Raw genomic sequence first — 6209 nt, forward strand, 5'->3', positions numbered from 1 at the left:
GAGGAGTTAAGAGATTTTCACCTAGTGCTTGCTCACACCTATGAACAGCTCAGACATCTGGGGCTGGCATCACTTGAGTTCACATGTGCCTGCTCAACTTTCCTACCTGCCCTGCTTCCTTGAGGGTACCTGCCTGCACCTGTGCAAAACTTGCCATCACCTGCCTAGTCCCCTCCACAGCCATATCCTTCACCTACATTTTGGCTGAGTGGGAAAAGTCTGAGCCAGCCTCCAGGTATCCCACATCAGCATCTCCCATCCTGCTCGAGGGTGCAGGTCCAGACAAGGCAGTGGTCCCAGTGCTGTGTGTTTCCAGGAGGAATTTTTCCCAGCAGAATTGTGCAGGCTCAGCTAACAGCTTCTATTCCTCTCCCATCTGCTCAAGCCATTTCAGTCTTTGAGTTTCAACATGCAATTTCACAAGATGTGGCTTTGTTTCAAAGGGTGACCAAACTGCAAATCAGCTCCTTCAAATGCTCAGTCATGCACTCTACATTAAGCAATTAAACTGAGCAATAAATATCTCTTTGTTGTGAACAAGCCTCCATTTCCTTTCCTATTTTAATAACAATAATGGTCAAACTTCTGTTTAAGAAGCAGTTTCTGGTTCTATTAGGAAACATGCCAGCCTATTCAAAGAGACACAAGATTTGTACAGGGAGTTAATAGCTTTTATTAAGCCAAATTATATAATTAGTAAAAAAACAGTCAAGCTTTGAGGCACACAAGTCTTTCTTCGGGTCTGGGGAGAGGCAATAGCTCCTGGCAGCTGCAAAACAGATGAAAGTTGGGTGTTGCTCAAGACCTGGTCTTTTTGATCAATGCTGCTCTGCCTGGGGCATGGCGTCTGCACAGGAACAGGCACTGGCTCCCTTGCCTGGGCTGTGTTTAAGGAGGACAGCTCTGGTTTGGGTAATGTGCATCCCCAGGTTACACTGAACACCACCCAGGGTTAAGTGTATTTTTATTTGCAAGTTTGAGTTTAGTTTACAGCTTTTGGGAGGACCTCTTGACCTACAGCAGCCACCTCTCACTTAGCATTGTGGCCATATGAACAAAAGCCTGTGTTAAATACACACTAGCCCCAAATGGCCCATGTCTCCTGTTGTATACAGAGTGCCCACAGGCTTTTTGAAATGTAATTTTCTGAACATCTGATATGGGCACATGGGATTCCCACAGCTTCTCCTGGCACAGCCTTTGCTTCATCTTTCAGACTGGAAAGCTCTCGGGACAGGGACCATGGTTTTAATTATGCACAGCTTCCAGCTGAGCGAAACCATCAGTCCCTATTAAGTGAATAAATAATTAGTTCAGCACAACTCATTCCTGGCTCAAACCCATTGCTGAAGTATTCATAGGTCATGGCATATTTATAAGCATAACTTGCATAAGATATGTGCATTGGACAACCCTTCAGCAAAGATGTCAACTTAGCCTCCAAATCCCATGATACATTTTGGTGGCCCATGCTTCAATTTATTAGTGACACACAACCACCATCACCCACCACTGCAGAGGCACAGGACCATGCCACTGAACCCTAGATGAGGGTGTTCCAGCATGTTCTTCAAAGACCAGGAGGAGAGCCAGGTGAAGCTGCTGACATCTCACAGCACAGCTGGCCTGGGACAGCTCTCAGCAAAAATTAAATGCAGGATCAACCCCTCTTCATTTAGGTGCCAGGTCCCACAAAAATATATGGCTCTAGACTACTCCTAGAACCTACACCATGCAGGATTAACACCTGAGCTGGCCAGGCACTGGGGAGATCTCCATGCCTACGTCTCTTCACAGCTCTGTTAACATGCATAGGAGACTTCTAAAGTTGAATTACCAGCAAGTGTTGATTGGGGTGTGTCTCCACATCCCCTTTTTATGCTAGTCACTAATTTCCAGAAGAGTAAGAGCTAAATGGGAAGATGATAATTAGAGGTGGAAAAAACCCACAAGTCTCAGTAGAAAAACATAGATGACAGGGTGGAATGCAGGATTCCCCCTTGTTTTTACTTTATGCATGCAAGCTCCCAAACTATGTTTGCGATCAGACCTTGGAGTAATAAATAGACAAACTGCCCCACTCCCATGAGGACTCATGCCCTGTGGGTTAAAGGTTTTTGCCTCTCACATTCAGCTCTAGAGAACAACTGACACTTGGCACACAGCCACTGTGGTGTTGTTGGATGCTCTTTCTGGCTGGGTCCCAGATCTTCATCTCCCATGATGATGTCTCCTGCCACAGATCAGCCTCTCTGTGCTGGCAGTAGCTTTCCATCAGGTAAAAGAGCTGCCAGCCCCCTCCTCCAGCATGATGTTCCCTATTTTATATCCCTCTGAAGCTTTGGAGCAGCTGTTTCAGATCACTGTCAGCCAAAGTCTCCGTGCCCAGACACACTGGCCATCACTCCATGTGTGTAACTAGATTGGTGATCACAAACTTTATAGACAGATACCACATTATGGATATTTTATCTAGGAGGTTACACAGAAGATCCACTTCATACTCTCCAACACCACCAAATGCTACATGCTGTGTATTAGGCACAGGATTGTTCAAAGGAAAAAGGCTAAAAATCACAAATGCTACAAGCATTCACTGCACAGACATGAGAGAAGTCTCAGGACCCACATAGTTAGGAATCTTTTTGGGTAAAAAGGCAGAGATTATTACAGGAAATCTGAGAACAATGCTTGACTATTTAAGGACAACAGCGTTTCCTTTCTGAACATCAGCATTAGTTATTTGTTTTGAAGTCCAGCCAGATACCATTTGATGTGTGCTGTCCTGTTAAGGTGGAAAGGTATTTGCAAGAGCTTTCTCAGTGTTACCAAAACATAATTGGCCTACATCTCTATTCATGTGCATTAATGCCCTGTAAACAAACTGTCCACAATTGCCAGAAGATGATATGGATACCAGAAACAAAGGAATTCATAAAGCTTCAGAACCCTTGAAAAAACATCCACTGGGTACAATTAAAATCAAAAATGCCACAGATTACTAGCAGCTGGGAAGGTGCTGTCTGACCACTTTTGCTTTGTCCTAACACTCTTTCCAAGCCACTGAGCAGTGGCCATTGAGAAAGAGGCAGGACATAAATGAGCTTTTGCAATAGTGTGATGTCTTTATGCTCAGCTATGGAAAAGGTGCCTTTTCTAGCCCTGCTCTTTCCTGAGCAGAGCTGCAATCAGCCTCCACACCGACCTGACCACCGATTTCTGATTTTCTCTACCACATCATCAGATTTCAAAGCAACAGCCAGAGCTAACCACGAACTGCTTCAAAGGCTTCATTACCATCTATTCTACAAGGAATGTTTAAGCCTAAAGATGGGAACAGGAATGTCATTCCTGTGTTCATGAGTTAATACTGCTCCTCCCTCATTTCTGAGAACATCTGCAAGTCCCCACAGACTAAGCAATGGAAATAATGTCATACCAGCAGCACAAAATTCCTTATGCTTTACCTCCAACCTCACCCAGCACATAAATTTGCACCACCCCATCATAAAAACAGGTCAAAAAGCTCAAGATGCAGGTGACAAGTCACAGACTAGTCATTAGCATTAGGTTCCACAGGCCTCAGTAATTTACAGGAAAGGACAGGGCAAACTCCCTTTGCATAAACAGTTGAAGATTGTTTCCAAATATTAACCACAGCAGCAGAAATCGCAACTGCTTTGACAATCACATGCAACACAAAAAAGTCCAAGCTTTTTTCTGCAAATCAAGTTCCAAGATAATAAACAATTTAACCCTTTCTATTAACCAGAAGTCAAGAAGCCATTAGGCTAGAAAAGGGGAAATAGATTAAGCCAAAATAGCAATAGCACATTTGGACAGCACTGCAGAAACAACAAAAAATTGGCTGGATTTCAGTGTCTGGTTGCATTACAGCTCTAGGGCAGGTCCTACAATACAATCTTCACATAGGAACTGGATTCTGCCCACTCATCCCATCTGCTTTTCTTTCAGCAAACAGCGGTAGCAGGGGCAATCTGTGGGCCAGATAAAGTTGTCTTGGTGCTTATTCCATTAGAAGCAAGGCAATTTTCTTTTTTTTTAATTAAGACAAAAATCCCTGCCTCAAACCAAGCACACATGCCCATGTGCTAAATAGCTTATACTGCCCTGCAACTACATCCATTCCTTATGTCATCAGCACTGACATAGCTTGCTCAAGGCCCTCAGTAACAAAGTGCAAAAAAGGTATTAAAAATACAGGTCACTTCCCTGACTGACAGAGGATTGGTTTTAGTGAAAGTGAGGGGAAAAGGGGATGTTTCTTTCTTCTGCCTAAATAATGGAAAGACTCAGCAGGGCAGCCTACAGCATTGGCCATAACTGCTTCCTCCAGACAGCCCCCATAGCCCCCAGTCTAGGGAACTTGTCAGTTTTGTCTTTGTTTCCAGATTGCCTGATCTGGGAACAGGTATCCCACAGCTTGCACTGCTCTGACCTTGATTTATGAGGACCCAAGATCCCCAATTAAAAAGTCAGACGTCCTGAAGCAATACTAGCACTTCTTTTCAGCAAACTTTCTTAGTCACCCATTAGGGACAGCAAACTGTTAATGAGTCTCCTGCTGCTTTTCCATGCAGCCTTGTGGTTGGAGCCCTTAATTCAGTTCAAGTGTGCAACCTCACTGGGTTTCTTTCCTTATTTCTCCTAATTTGTGGTCTTCTGAGGCACATTTTTGTTCTGAAGACTAGACACAGTTTGATAAATTAATCTGAAGACACAGTTACATTGAAAATTACATTCTTCCTCATAGCCATAGTCTTTAAAAGTTTACCTGTACCTATTTGTATAAAGAACCCGAGCCACTGCAGAGCGTTGCCCCTCTGGTGCTATCCTCCATTTCACCTTCATGTTGGATAGCTCTTCATCCAAAGACTCAGGAAAATAAAGACTGCTCTATGGCACCAACACTCAACTTGCTTGAAGCTAAACCTCAACACAAGACATTTTCCTTGTGTTATTCAACATGCTGTCCCTGAGGGTGATTGGTGCCCTCACACAGACCCATCCCTTCCCCACAATCCTTCTCTCTGGGCAGGCTTGCTGCTGGTGGGGTTACCAAAACCCCCCAAGGACACATTGAGAGCTAAGAGCCCTGGCACTACAGCCTGTGTCAGACCCAAGCAGATGACAAAACCCACCTAGCCCTTGTGCTTCCTTGCCTTAGCAAGACAAGAAAGCAGGCATACAAAGTACATTAATGCCCCTAAAAGCAAAATTTGGCAGCATTTCCTTAAGCAAAAGCTCAAAGAGCCTTAATTCAAATAGAACACAAGAAAAAAAAAAGGGAGAAAAGACCTCTACTAGTGAGCCTCAGCCCTTTTATAGGAGAAGCCTGATCTGCCCTAATTCTCCCCAGCTGAGCTGGAGGCTGCAAACTATCTGCACCTGGAAACCAGAGCCTTCTGCATGTTACTGCTTAGGAGAAGACTAGGCTTCATGTGATGGTGAAGCTTGAAGGGGACCACTGTGTGTCTGGTGTCTCTGCAGCTCTGCTGAATTACAAAGTGCAAGATGGAATTGTGTTTTTTGTTTTGTTTTATTCCTATTATTGTTTTAGGGAGCTGCAGTTGCATTCCTGGGGCAGAGTCTGCTTCTCAGATTGGCTAACTGTAGGTTAGGCTTTCAATTGATTTATGCCTTGTTTTCCTAGGGTGGTTAGCTAGCTAACACAGAAAAGAGAAAAAGCATTTAAACAATATATATTATCTTGTTTCAAGACCTTTCCAAGAATTTTAGCTCAGAGCCTAAAGGAAGGCCCCTCGTTCATGTGGGAAAAGCACAAAGCAGCAAGTAAAGTGCAGTTGTACTCATTGGGAGTTGAGGACTGGGGTTTTGGATGTGTTTTTAAATTATTTTGTGGGAACTTTAGATGTTATTGTATAGTGAGTAACTCATAGGCTTGTGTGTGTCCTCACAACAGCCCTAAGAAATAAGGAAATATTTACTAACCTTACCCTCAGAGAACTGAAGCACAGAGATGTGTGAGGGCTTGTTAATGGGAAATACTGTGGGCACCAACATGCCTACAGTGGAGCAACCTGCAGGAGAGCCATAAATGACTGCTGTCCCCCAAGGTGCCACTGCAGCTGCCTGATGTTGGCTAAAATGCAGCTCTTTTCCCAGTAACTGAGGTTCTCTAGCATTGGCTCAAACTACAGTTTTAAACCAGAGCTTCAGACCTGTCC

The 6209-nt window shown here is 44.1% G+C and overlaps 1 long non-coding RNA gene across 1 annotated transcript; it reads right to left on the minus strand.

Moving 5' to 3' along the window:
• Positions 1 to 659: 659 nt before the first annotated feature.
• Positions 660 to 5280, minus strand: LOC134155641 (uncharacterized). Its single transcript, XR_009961654.1, has 3 exons — positions 5163 to 5280; positions 4802 to 4953; positions 660 to 769 (listed from the first exon to the last, which is right to left on the minus strand). It is a non-coding gene; the product is annotated as an uncharacterized LOC134155641 (long non-coding RNA).
• Positions 5281 to 6209: the final 929 nt, after the last annotated feature.

Source organism: Pezoporus occidentalis, unplaced genomic scaffold (assembly GCF_034315485.1).
Source record: "Pezoporus occidentalis ecotype Australia unplaced genomic scaffold, CSIRO_AGI_Poc_V1 ctg8, whole genome shotgun sequence".
Lineage (NCBI taxonomy): Eukaryota > Metazoa > Chordata > Aves > Psittaciformes > Psittacidae > Pezoporus > Pezoporus occidentalis.